Source organism: Mus musculus, chromosome 2, assembly GCF_000001635.26.
Source record: "Mus musculus strain C57BL/6J chromosome 2, GRCm38.p6 C57BL/6J".
NCBI lineage: Eukaryota > Metazoa > Chordata > Mammalia > Rodentia > Muridae > Mus > Mus musculus.
Genome location: NC_000068.7, coordinates 80,603,827 through 80,616,945, shown reverse-complemented (window position 1 = coordinate 80,616,945; position 13,119 = coordinate 80,603,827).

The window sequence follows — 13,119 nt, the reverse complement described above, 5'->3', positions numbered from 1 at the left end:
GACAGCAGCTGACCTCACGGCCTTTTCCCACCCCAGTGTGAGTCTCCTGTGGCTCACTCACAAAAGCCTAAGGCCCCAGGGGCTGCCCCTCGTTTCCTCTGCCTTCACTTTTTTCTCTGCCGTTAGTTCTAGAAGAAACATTGACTAGATAGAACCACTGAGTCTGCTAGTGAGGCTCCAACTGAATAGAATCTACATTAAAAAGTTGTTTTAAGTATATGTTTCTACAGACTAGCAAGGGTTAAAATATATGTGTATTCCTTCTTTTCAACGCCTTATACAGAGTAAATGGTAATAAGTCTATACGTAGTTGGGAAAAGCATAAACATTTACCAAACAGATGAATAGAATGACGATTCTGCTTACAAAAGACGATTGCTTTTTGCAAACGGGGACTGCAAGATTTCAACTGAAATTTTCCTTATTAACCCTTAATAAAATGGAATTTTAAGATCATTTAAGTACAGTGCATAACGTTAAGATTTAGAAAAATGTATTCTTCAGCACTGCATACAAACATTTTGTTGCTTTCGAAACAAAGTTTATGGGCTGAATTTTTGTGCCCCTTCAAAATGAGTTGGAATTATGAGTCCAAGTGTTCAAATATTTGGAGCGAGGACCTCTGGGAAATAATTAGTATTATATTAAGACATACGACAAGGTTAATGGCTTCATGAAAACTGTACTAGATGAAGCAAGATTAAGGAAGGATGTTGGGAGAAGTGGGTGTCAAGGAAGAGGAACAAACACACCAGGAGCCTTGCTTAGGCCAGCACCTTGATTTTGGACTTCTAGGCCTCCAAACCACAAGAAGTAAATTTTTCTTGCTTAAGCTACACAGTTTGTAGTTTTTGTTATGGACACCTGAGATATGAGCCAAAGTTTTTCTCCTTCAAATGGAGTTATCTGCCCACAATATCTACTGGGGATTCCAAAGTGAACTGTAAATTGTTTGCTTCATTTAGTTGACCACAGGCTCCTCAGAAACAGCTCTAACTATAAATCAATCCATGTATCTAACAATGAGCACTTAACTATATACCCAGCACTCTACTAACAAATTTCACATACTTAATGATATGCACTCGGCATATAACAATACTTTAGACATTATGTCATTTTACTTTACCACAAACTATATATATAGTTTACAACTGGAGAAACATGGTTTCTTTACTATGGAATGCTGCACTGCCCTCAAAATTACAGTAACTGTATTAACAAATATTAATTGAACTGGGTGCTGCATGGATTAAATACAGTAATAATTAACTCTGATTAATGCTGATTAATAATTAATAATGTATCAGCATCACATTAAAAAGAGAAATAAGCTGGGCAGTGGTGGCACACATCTTTAATCCCTGCAGTGAGAAGACAGAGGCAGGTGGATCTCTATAGTTCCAGAACAGCCAGAGATACACAGAGAAACCCTGTCTCACAAAAACAAAAACAAAAACAAAAACAAAAACAAAAACAAATAAAGGTACTTCCCTTTAGGGTCCATTGAACCAAGAGTGAGTCCAGATTTGAAATGTACGTCATACCCTCTATGGCTTCCTTCCTCTGTCTGTTGTATGAGTCTGAATCTGTGCCTGACTGGAGGCTGTCTTGCCACTCTGTCCCTGTCCTTGTATCTGTCCCAGTATCTGTATATCTGTATCTGTCTCTGTGTATCTGTATCTGTACTTGTACCTGTGTCTCTGACTGTCGTTGTGTGCCTATCTGTTGCCTGACTGTGTGTTTCATCTCTGTGTGTGTCTGTGTCTTTCAAGCAGCACTGAAAGCATCGCCTAAGGAAGGAATGACATACTTCATAGAAATCTCTAGTAGAGGTTTACAAGCAAATCAGTCATTGGCTCCAACTGACCCAGATAGTACTACAAATATTATCAGTCAATATACAAATGCATCTTCAACATATATGTTGGATATTCATTTTTATAATATTGATTTTAACCTCTGCATTTGCTGCTTTCAGCAAATGATACACATTATTATGGGCTAGGGCCATAGAATAATATTAATTTTAATAATTATATAATTTTAGATTGCAGCTATACATTACATTAGGTTTTAAAGGTAATTACATGGGGGATCCCAGGCAAGTAAGGTTGATAGTTACATTGCTTTATTTTTCTTTGTTTTGTTTTGTCTTTCCAGACAGGACTTCCCTGTGTATCCCTGTCTGTTTAATCCCCCCTGCCTCCGGAGTGGGGGGATTAAAGGTGTGTATATGCCAGCAGCACCAGCATTACCATGTTTTCTTTAAAGTGGGTTAAAGTGTACAGGCTGTACACAGTATCATACGAATTTATTTTATGTGAGTACACAGTTGCTGTCTGCAAACACAAGAAGAGGGTATTGGATCCCAATACAGATGGTTGTGAGTCACCATGTGGTTGCTGGAAATTGAACTCAGGACCTCAGACAGAGCAGCTCAGTGCTCTTACCCTCTGAGCCATTTCTCCAGTCCCCAGTCTTGAGTCTTAAGTGACCTCAGAATGTGTTCTTCACTGGCTGTGAGGTCCAGATACAGATCCAGTCTCTTTGAATGTAAGGCTACTTCATCGTAATGCACTGCCAGGAGATGCTGTTATACTCATGCTCATGGGAGGAATAAAACTTCCGTAGTTTCATGGAGCACGGGCTGGTGAGAGAAGGCCCATTCAATACAATAAATCTTGAAATAGACTTGAGTAACATTCAGCAGTCAGTATCTGGGTAAAAGATCATAGCCAATGTCTAAAATACACTTACTGTCGACACGAGCTTCAGCTAGTGTCCAGACAGGAGAATATTGAGGAGTAGGAGAGGTGGGTGTGGAGGCCCAAGATAAGGCTAGGTGGCTAATGGGTTTAGTGAGTTACTTAAATATATATATATATATATATATATATATATATATATATATATATATATATATATATGGAGCTATGGACTGAGAGATAGTGAGAGCTGTAGTCTGAGTGAGACCAATGGGCCCTGTTCTGAATTAACCAGAAGCCTCTTGAGAAAATGCCTGCTATTTCTACTGCTCTGAATATTATTGACCAGCCAAGGGACAGTTTCTTCAAGGTCTTCCTCCTCTTCAGAAAGATCCTATCTGAGGTCACACCCCTGAATGATTGATGTGGGAACTTAGAGACCTGGTAATCTTAGCCTAACTAGGTACAATTCTAAAAGGTCACTGTAACTCTAAAGGACAGAACATGGTTGCCCAAGGCTCTCATAAAGTCTATGTAACCACTTGACTTCTGCCTGCTCAGTCTTGCTTCCTTTCCCCCTTTATGAGTACTGATTCCCAAGAACACTTTAGCAAGACATATTTATTCATTATTTATTTTATGTACACAGGTGTTTTGCCTGCATGTATGTACGCCTGTGCACTGCACGCATGCAGGGCCTGTAGAGGCTAAAAGAGGGCATCAGCTCCTCAGGAACTGGAGTTACAGAGAGCTGTTAACTGCCCTATGGATTCTGGGAATTGAATCTGGGTTCTTCTGTAGAGCAGCCAATGCTCTTAGCCACTTAGCCATCTTTCCTTAACCCCCGCCACCCCACCAAAAGCATTTTTAAAAATCTTAAATGTTGAACTATACCCCAATCTGCTTCCAATGAAACTGAGTCTTTGACAAGCAATACGTTACTTATTCTCTAGAGGAATTAAGGCAGGAGCAAACAAAGTCTGTGAGGAGACCACTGTCATAGTCAGGATGAAAGATGGCACTTGCTCACACTAGAATGACAACAGAGAGAGAAGCAACAAGACTTTATTCTAGATACACATGTTTCTCAACTTAAGATGAAATATTATCCCACAAAATCCATCTCATATTGAAATGTAAGTTCTAAGTGCATTTGATAGACTGAGCCTATTACAGACAGAAGCACAGGCACGCACCCTCAATAGAACATTGGGGTTTTTGTTTGTTTTTCTCCTCCAGTGGCTAACTTCCAGCTGGCAGCTCTCACTGCCTCTGCCCAGCACTGCAAGACAGCAGAGTAATTCACATTGCTAATCAAGGCAAAGATAAATTTTCAAAGTGCATTTTCCACAGAAAATTATCACTTTGGAATCATCATTAATTAAAAACATCGTAAATCAAAACATTACAACTAGGGGCTGTTTGTATATAAGAATGAAGCCTCAAGGAATTGCTAACAGGATAAAGGGTATTTGGATAATTCCAAAATTATTGGCCTGAGCAATTGAGTAATAAATTTGCCATTTACTAATAGAGGATTAATGCAGAAATGAGAAGCAATTTGGGATATAAAACTGTGTGCTGGCTAGTCTTATGTCAAGTTGACACACAAACTAGAGTTATCTGAAAGGAGACAACCTCAATTGAGAAAATGACTGCAAAATATCCAGCTGTAAGGCATTTTCTTAATTAGTGATTGATGGGGGGAGAGCCCAACACATTGTGGGTGATGCCATCTGGGTTCTGTAAGACAGCAAGCTGAGCAAGCCATGGGAAGGAGGCCAGGAAGCAGCATCCCTCTATGGCTTCTGCATCAGCTCCTACCTCCACGGACCCTATTTGAGTTCCTGTCTTGACCTGCTTCAAAGGTGAACAGTGATATGGAAGTGTAAATAAATCCTTCCCTCCCCAGTATGCTTTTTGGTCACAGTGTTTTGTCACAGCAGTAGAAACCCTAACTAAGACCGAATGTATAACATAGCTGTTGTTTGAGTATTGATGCCAGATGGGCAACTAACTGTCCACAGGACTCTAAACTTCCTAAGAAGATTATCTTCTGAAAATGTGAATTTCTGGATGTCACTCTACTAAATGAGGGGATCTAGTACACAAGATTGAGAAGTCCCACATATGGTCTCATTCGAGTATCAGAAAAATGAGGAGGGGCGAGGGGGGCCAACAAAAGAAAGATGTGAGGAGTGGTCTGGAAATGGGAAACAGAGACTACAAGAGCTCTGAAACAGTATGGTTTGTGCTGTCATATGTCAATAAATGTTATAAAAAGGACAACTGAGACCTAATATTAGACTTAAAGGCATCTGCAATAAAGTAAATAAAAACAGCAGCATCTCATGTAAGCTGCCGAGTAACTCAGTGAGATGGATACAATGTATCTTATTGAAAAAGGTTCGTTTAATCTGGATATTAAAGTCTTAGCCTTTGGTCACCTGGTTGCAGTTTCTTTGGTAAGTTTTTTTTTTTTTTTTTTTTTTTTTTCGAGACAGGGTTTCTCTGTATAGTCCTGGCTGTCCTGGAACTCACTTTGTAGACCAGGCTGGCCTCGAACTCAGAAATCCGCCTGCCTCTGCCTCCCGAGTGCTGGGATTAAAGGCGTGCGCCACCACACCCGGCTGGTAAGTTTTAATAACAAGGTTGATTTAAGACAGCTCTGTATCACTTGAGAAACTGTGGACTTCACCCATTTTGTAGAGGATTATAGAATTATTCCTTACATTTAAATATCTGCAGTCATTCTTGATAACACTGGATCGCCCACTGACATGTCCACAGGCCAATCGGATCTAGAAGATATCTTGATTGAGATTCCTTTCCCTGAAGACTCTAGGATATGTGAAGTTGACAGATCGGGCTAACTAGGACAGACATTTAATCCACTTCACTTTCAGCGTTCTCTAGTTGAAAGCATCTAAGGTCCAGGGAAATAGACCGATTTGCCAAGTGTCACATCACTTGTCATCCCAGATCCCTCGATTTAAAGCACAGTGCATATTCTATCCTATTGAAAGTACTTTAAGGGTAAAAGTCTTTGCAAAGCTAGCCAGGGTGCAGAGGTGCTGGGAGAAGCGCCACTCTCCATCCTGCAGTGCTCCCAGGAGAGAAAAAAAGCTGCAAAATGCCAGGAGAACCAGGCCAGGGAAAAAAAGGAGGAATTTCACCCATGGGGTGGTAGTGCCTGTGTTCCACTATGATCAGTAAGGGGTTGTCCTGGGAGAGGAAGTACTTCCCTATTTCCCCCAGTAATATCGTTTAACCTCTGGTTTGCTCATGATCATGCTGACCTGAATGGGAGCATGAGATGAGGTCAAGCAATTAACACTCCCTTGTGGAGGGATGGAAGCCCATATGGCTGCTCCCTCCCCTGAAATTGTGTGATCTAAGCATTGACTATGGGCGGGGCTCTCCAGTTGTGCAGCTTCTCGTGAGTCATTCGGGAGATGATGGGCGTCCCTTCGGTGCTGCAGCTGCCTTGTGGCACCGGTGCTGCTGTAACTAACCCTAATAAACTCACTGATTCACCAAGAGGGGCCTGGATAGAATCCTTTCCCTGTTGTTCTGTGACCACCATCTCTACTTGAAGTGATCAGACATATGTTTTTTGGTTTTTTTGGTTTTGTTTTGTTTTGTTTTGTTTTTCTTTTCAGTCTTCCCAGGAGAAGACATGAAACACTTGAAACCTGAGCAGGTACTGACAAAATCAAAGATGAGTGGCAGAACATTCTAGCATGACCATCTCCATCTTCATGGTGGGAAGGCATGCTTCCTTAAAGTAGATGTGGTTGCACTTGCATGCTCCCCCACCCCCCCCAACCCCACCAATGAAGACTGGAACATTGAGCTGAGACTGAATTGTCTGCTCAGAGGGAACTGGGAGGGAATAAAATGGAAAATACATCTATAGGAGGCGGCATGCCCCATGTTAACTCTGATCTGGAAGGAAAAGTAGCAAGCAGTAAGGACGAGATAGTTCTTGGCTCGCCAAGTCTCTCAGCTGTGGCTGTGTAAGGCAAAGCAGACAAAGGGTTTGTCTGAGTTACTCAAAGCAATGGTGGCAAGCTGTGTGTCGAGCCAGATCTCTAGAATTTCAATTCTAAAATTTTAACAAAAAGCCAGAGGAAGCGCTTGTAAGCTTCTCAGAAGCCTTAACACCTGCCTAAGAGTTTGATGAAGGGTTAAAAGGCAAGAAGAGGCCCATGTACCCACAGTACCCTGTTCAAAAGGGAGATCTCCTGGGCAGGAACTTCCTAACGGGGTAACCAAAGCTTCTTACAGGCAAGGATTGGACAGAGTGATGAGGGAAACCATGCTGAATCATAGACGTTTCGGTTACCTACAGCATGGAGAAAGGGCTGGATTTGCTTGGGTACAGAAGTTGAAGTATCTTAATCCACTGTAACCTCTGAAAGCAATGGAGCTGGGTGAGGGGTGGACTACAGGGGTCAATAGGGATTAAATCAAAGCAAGTGAGAGGATGAAGCTTGAACTGGGTGTAGACTGTTACACACTTCTCTCCTGCGAGAAAGTATCCTGGGAATAGACAGACTACTGGGAAACACAATGACTACCACACTTGGAGAAATTGTGTTTGAGGGTACAAATTGTTAAATCAGTCCTGTATGGTTGAGTGACGCTGGAACCAAAACAGTTGAGAGACTGTTCACCCATTCTGAGGTCGTTTCCATGACAAAGTACAGTCAACGAGGAGCCTAGACAGCTTCAAGAAAACAATCACGGTTTAGGAAATTGTAGATAGAGTAGATTCCCTCACCGATGCGCTAAACCCACTATGACTTTTCGAATATGTTTTCCTCACTTTCTGATCCATTTTTAAAAAGTACACTGGGTGGTGGTGGCGCACGCCTTTGATCCCAGCCCTTGGGAGGCAGAGGCAGGCGGATTTCTGAGTTCGAGGCCAACCTGGTCTACAAAGTGAGTTCCAGGACAGCCAGGGCTATACAGAGAAACCCTGTCTCGAAAAAAACAAAAAAAAAAGTGTGTGTGCGCAGGTGTATACATACACTAGGTCAAACATGACAGTCAAGGGACAGCATTGTACCATCTGTTCTCCCCTTACAGCTTTACATTTGTTCTCATGATTGAATCCCATTCCCAGGCGTGTGCAGCAAGCACATTCCCTCTGGGTCATCTGAGAGGCCCCAGTACCTTTTTTTGACAGAGGACTTAACACAAGTGATGGGTATCTTTTTATACAGTTTCTTTAAAAAAAAAAGATTTATTTATTATATGTATGTATTTTAGCTGCCTTCAGACACCCCAGAAGAGGGCATCAGATCTCATTATGGATGGTTGTCAACCACCATTTGGTTGCTGGGATTTGAACTCAGGACCTCCAGAAGAGCAGTCGGTGCTCTTAACTGCTGAGCCATTTCTCCAGCCCACAATTTCTTAAATTACAAAACACAGGTCTCATCTCAAAGGGAGTAAGAGGGAGTTTCCTTTTGGCCAAATGTGAGTGACCATGGCCCAGAAACTCAGGCCCAAGTTGTCCTGAGTGCCATGTTCCACATTGAAATGTTTTTGCAATGTGTTTAACGTTATAAAACAAAAGGAAATAATGTCAAGCTATTTTCTAGATCTATGTAGACAAAATAGCCCGTACACATAAAATAAAAATTAAAAGCTAGGTTTTTAAAAGGGGCAGTTAGACCAGATAAAGATGTAGCCAATGAATGACTATTAAGAGAACTAAAGATAATTTTGCCTCTAGATGTGTAATTGTCAGGAACCATCGAGGAAAGGCTAAAGCACACAAGTAAGCTTTCTGGAGATGGCTCACCATTTTTGCATGGCCTGGGATGAGTAAACCTTGAGAGGTCCCAAGAGACATCATCTCAGAATTGTGTCATGCTATTGATATGCCTTTCCTATCACCATTACACAGTCCAATGATTGCTGGGCATCAGCCCACCCTATTTCTGCAGAGCAACATGAAGATGGACTTTCATGAATTAATGCTGTTTAGATGAATTCATGATTTAATAGAATTCCTGATTTGATTAAAATAATTTTAGGAAGAAGGTTTTTGGAAGATGGCTTTAGCTGTTTTGTCAGAAAGATATAATAAGTCAGAATCAAGAACGAAATGTGCCCAGTCTCATAGAATAATAAGTAAAGGCTGCATAATAAGGAATACAGTGAGCTTTCACAATCACACTAAAAAGAGAAATAGGCTTGGGACAGATGTGTGATCAAGGGGAAGCATTCATTTTAGGTCGGGTTTAAGGATGAAGCCACAGCTGTGCACTGTGATGAAGCAAGGCCATGTGGAACTATTGCTTTGTCTCTATAATAAGCTTAAAGATGAAGCACTGCTTTATATTTGTCTTAGGGTTTTACTGCACTGAACAGACACCATGACCAAGGCAACTCTTATAAGGACAACATTTAATTGGGGCTGGCTTACAGGTTCAGACTTTCAGTCCATTATCATCAAGGTGGGAGCATGGCAGCTTCCAGGCAGGCATGGTGCAGGAGGAGCTGAGAGTTCTACATCTTCATCTGAAGACTGCTAGCAGAATACTGACTTCTAGGCAGCTACGATGAGGGTCTTAAAGCTCATACCCACAGTGACACACCTACTCCAACAGGGCCACACCTCCTAACAGTGCCACTCCCTGGGCCTAGCATATACAAACCATCACAGTACCTAACTATCAACATCCTTCTGTAACTCCCCTTTTGTGTAACACTTTATGAGGTAATTTTCTAAGGCCTTTTGTCTAAGAGTGTATAAGAAGGCCAGAGAGGAGGAATAAAGTGTGACAGCTGAGGCTCTGCCATCTACCCTCCAAATATGTGGCATTTGGGGCTCAGCTCCATCCACCAAATGTGTGTGTGTGTATACACACACACACACATATATATATATATATATATATATATATATATATATATATATATATATATATATATATACCTGTTTGTCTATACACACCTGTGTAGGTAGGTATATATGTATGCATGTAAGTATGCATAAACACTTGTTGAGTTCATGAGCTAGGTGGTCAGGCCCAACCACAGTATGTGAGTCTGTGCATATTGCCTGTGTAAAAGATTTTAATTATTTTCCTTTCTTTCCTCTCTAGTTCATGAAGAATTAATGAGGTCTAAGCCACTCGCCTGGCCAGCGACAGCATGGGCTTTTGAAACCTTAAAGTTCACACCCAGTGTAATACATCCTTGAACAAGGCCACACCCCCTAATCCTTGTAATCCTTTCAAATAGTTCTACTTGCATTTGAATGCAAGAATTCAAATATAAGAGCCTATGAGGCCATTCTTATTCAAACCTACATAAAGTATAAATCATTAAAATTTTTATTTATGATTAGTAATTTTATTTGTTTTATTATTTTGGCATTATACTAGATTCCAACCTGGGAACTTAAATGGACAGTCACATCAGAGAATAAAAAACAGATAACATTATAATTTTAATTTCTTTTCTAATAAAATAGGGCTTTCTTTGTGTACTAAATATTATTAGTAATATTAGTAGAAACAAGAAGCTAGAATTGTGAGAAATCTGGATTTCATTGACTTTGTGAGATAATTTTGGTTTTGGATTTACAGCATTCCAACTCTCTACCATCACAAAGTTCTCATCAACCAAGGCTTGTCAAATCTAGGTGTGGATTCTTTTCTCCTCCTCCCCCCCTCCCTGCCCCCCGAAGAGTTTTAGCTTACACTATACTGGATCTTAGTTATATTTGGGAGGCTGTTTTATACTGTTGACTGGTGAGTCCCAAGTCCAATTGGGACAAAAAGCACTAGATCTTCTGAGATCATGTCCACCTCTGTACAAAGGTCTCATTAGATCATGCTACTCATTGAGTGACTTACAGATTTGAAAAGACATATTGAAGAATAATGAAAATAGAAGTTTAAAAAACAAGGCAACCTGCATAGGTGGGGAAAGGTGCTTAAGGTTACTGTGCAAAACATCCCAATGCTGGGAGTACAAACCCTTGATTACCCCCACCCAGAAGACTCTAAACCTATGGAACATGAAGAAATTAGGCTCAGGCAGAGCTGCAAGCTCCCTCCTGATTGTGAGGCTTTCAGTTCATAGTGCTTAAATGCAGTAGGCAGATTGCTTTGAGAGACTGTAAAAATGGTCCTTCCCAGCCGTGAACCTTGTGTGTTATGCTAGATAGGTAACATGTGCCCACAGGTGCAATCATGGCATAACTTTTATAAATAAAAGCAACTCTCCCAGTTATATCTCAGTACTTCCCCACAAGAAGGAACCCATGTTTATTACTGTAAAGGCTGGCAAAAATCTCTGAGGAAATCATAGGCCCCAAGTCAAGGCTACTACCATTTGTTACAGTGTGGCTGTCAATTTTCCATATGCCCATTAATTGCTGTTATCAGTACCAGTCAAAAGGATTTCTGTTTTGCGTAGGTAGTGGTTACAACAGAGACATATGGTTGCTGCGGTGGTTTGAATGATAATGCCCCCATAGGCTCATATGATTGGATGTTTGGCCCCTAGTTAGTGGACCTGTTTGGGAAGGAGTAGGAGGTGTGACTTGCTGCAAAGGTGTATCACTGGGAATGAATGGGCTTTGAGGTTTCAAAAGCCCATACAAGGCTTATTGGCTGGCCCTGCTGCCTACAGGTCAGTTTGTCCCCTCTCCCTCCCACCTGCTGCCTACAGAATGTAACACTCTAAATTATTTGTCCAGCACCATGGCTATCTGAAAACTGCCACAATCCCCACCATGATGATAATGGGCTAACACTCTGAAATGGTAAGCACGCCCCCAATTAAATACTTTCTTTTATAAGAGTTGCCTTGATTACAGTGTCTCCTCGCAGCAATTGAATTATAACTAGGACAACTGGTCAGGCTGTGACACAGGAAACAATAATAATAAATATTATACAACACACACACACACACACACACGTGTGCGTGCAGATGTAGACAACAATTCAGAGATCATTGTGGAAAAGAAGTAGACAGAATGAATGTAAGGGAAGGGGTAGAGGTTGGTGAAGCCTTCTTAGAACAAACCAGTTGTGATTACCCACATCAGACTCTCCTGAGATCAAGACTATTACTATTCCCTTGTGAGCGTGGCATGGAGGCTCATGTCTTAATCCCAGCACTTGGGAAGCAGAGGCAGGAGGATCTTTGTGAGTTTGAAGTCAGTCTGGTCTTCATAGTGAGTTCCAGGCCAGCCAGGGATATATAAAGACCCTATCTCAAAAAACAAAACAAAACAAAAAACAAAAAAACAAAAAAACAAAAACAAAAATTCCCTCCTGGAGGGAGGCGGTAGGTTTCCAAAGCTGTCAGTTACCCAAGGCATCTTATCCTTGAAGTAATATCAGCAGTAAGCAAATCGGGAGGCAATGGGGTGGGGCAGGCTCCAGTAGTACAGCTGCCTTCAGTAGGACATGGATGGTGTGGGATGCTCTAGGCATGCAACTGCCTTTGAGTTACCCATGCTCCTGTATGTAAGTCTGATAAAATAGTTGACTCACTGCGCTGGACATGAGTGGGGTCCTTTCTGTGGTCTGCCCATGTTCTCTACCTGGGACGCATGTCTTTAGAGCTTCTCAGGAAAAGTCCCACAACAAAGGGCTAAGTCAATACACCCTGAAACATGGCTCTGCTCTGCAGATAATTTCTCGTATCTCTCTTCCCTTTTCTTTTTCCTCCTTGCCTCCCAGGATAATAGGTATCAGGCCTGGGTTCCTGAACACACAAGTACTCAACCAGCCCCCCTTCTGCTTTCCGTTTTCAGAAACGGCCTAAGCTGTCCAGGCTGACTCTAAAGTCACTATATGTAGCTCCTGCAGGCCCTGGGCGGGCGGGTGTTCCTTTTTTCTCAGACTCCTGGGTATCTGGGATTATGGGCCCGAGCCGCCAGGACTGGCTTAGTTTCTCTGTCTTAGCAGATTTAAAGTACCTATGCCAAGTAGTACACTGGGCATCTTCCCAGCATTGGCTCCAATCTATCTGAAAAAAGTCAATTTCAATAAAGTAACTAAAATGCACAGAACTAGTGAGCGGCAGACCTGGTATTCATTCGGTGGAAGGTCTGCCGGGATTTATGACTCGCTTCCATCTTGCTGCGCAACATGGCCTGACATTTCGCATGATAAAATCTGCTGTGGCAATATATAATTTTTATTAATTTCTGAAAGCTGCTGTCAGAATCCTTCACTTTGCGTTACAGTTTCTGGCCGGCGTTAGTAATCCCATCTGCAAGGCGCTATGGCATAACAGGCACAGCCTGAAGTGAACGCCGGGAGAGCAGCTCGTGAAGGGCTCGGCACCTGCTCTCTGATCTTTTGAAAGACATTTAGAAATTAGTTCAATGAAAGCCAGCTTGAGTGCAAATTGCCTCTGTGAATTC